The sequence below is a fragment of the Acyrthosiphon pisum genome, unplaced genomic scaffold, assembly GCF_005508785.2.
Source record: "Acyrthosiphon pisum isolate AL4f unplaced genomic scaffold, pea_aphid_22Mar2018_4r6ur Scaffold_21725;HRSCAF=24692, whole genome shotgun sequence".
Taxonomy (NCBI): Eukaryota; Metazoa; Arthropoda; class Insecta; order Hemiptera; family Aphididae; genus Acyrthosiphon; species Acyrthosiphon pisum.
This window is the reverse complement of record NW_021771223.1, coordinates 17,294-19,002: the sequence shown is the minus strand read 5'-3', so window position 1 is coordinate 19,002 and position 1,709 is coordinate 17,294.

Genomic DNA, 1,709 nt, shown 5'->3' with positions numbered 1-1,709 from the left:
GACCCAAAACACGGTCTCCTGTAACAGCCATTTGACCGTTATTGCAACACGTAGAAAAATGACCCGTCGAAGTACGCTCGCAGGAGAAATGGCGGGCACCACAGTGCCGACAGACAACATTCAATGGTCCTAAGTCATGCCGTTCTGGAAGTTCATGTTGAATGCCAGCCGGACGGTCTCTCAATGGCACACGTGCTCTCGGTACAACAGGAGGAATCGGTACGAACTGCAATTAAAATGCTCAGTTATTAAGATTATATATATATATATATATATTAATGGTATAAATGTTTATTTTAATTTTAATAAAATGTATTAACTAACTTGTTCATTGACGTCTGGTAGTAAATCGTCAAATGCATCTCTGAATTCAAATTCTGCCTCTGCATCAGCAGGAAGTAAATCAACATACTCAATGTCATCTTGTACCACTTCCTCTTGTAGGATTTCTTCTTCAGCTAGGTCCATCATTACATCTTCCACTTGGACTTCGACAACTTCTATCTCCATCCCGTTGTTACCGGGGATTGCCACTTCAGCTTCCAGTTGATTGCCTGGTGCCGCAATCTCAAGGAGTGGTTGAACTACCTATAGTATCAAAGGAAGTCTGTTGTAATGTGTGTATAATAACAATCTCAAATATTATAAGCTTAAATATTCAACGTATGTGTTGTATGTGTTATTATTATAATGATTAACTGCATATCAATAACATGTGACTAATAAGCATATAAAAATCAGCTCACCGATAGGGAAAGTAATAAGTACAGCACATTTATAATTAAATAAATTAAAAACAGTGTATAGGGAGTATGGTACAATCAATTAGTTAGTAATATTTAAGGTTATGTAATAGTAAATTACACTAAAGAATGAATAAAGTTCAATAGTAGCATCTCAAATGGTATAAGATTATAAGCATTCAGCATATGTGTTGTAGGTGTTACCATAATGATTGAATACATATCAATAATATGTGACTTAATATAAACATATAAAAATCAGCTTACCGATAGGGAATGTAATAAGTACAACACATTTTAAATAAATAAAAAACAGTGTGGAGAGCATATTATAATCAATTAGTTAGTAACATTTAAACTACACATTATAGTGAATTGCACTGCAGACCGAAGAAAGGTCAATAGCAGCATTTGTTGAAAATTATAGTTGTAATAATATAAGTAATTATTTTATACATAAATAAAATGAATTGTAGCCTAGACAATGTATCCTTTCTGGCAATAATAAATACAATAAATTTAAGATACACATTAAGGTGGTATAGAAATGGAAGTGTAAAAAGAGCAAAAGTATTATTATGATTAGTTCAATTAAATTATTAGAGGAAAAACTTTATTATATTGGATGAATAGTAATATGAATTGAATAATTGGTATTTCAATGTAAAGTAATTTACTTAATTATGTCTATAAGCATGTTAAGAAATAAAAGACACCGTATGACATTATGTAATATTGTTGCTGGAATAAGATAAAATAATAATTGTTAACTTAAAACAATTGCTACAGTCTAAGTTATGTTTATGTGTGGTTTGGTATAGTATTGTAACAGAGTCATTGGAATACCTAATAAAAATAGTCATGATACACTTTCTAAAGATGGCACCGCTCTTGAGAACAGACGACGACGATGATGTGTTTCTGCTTCATAATCATGACCTAGTACGAAATGTCTCGAGCACACTT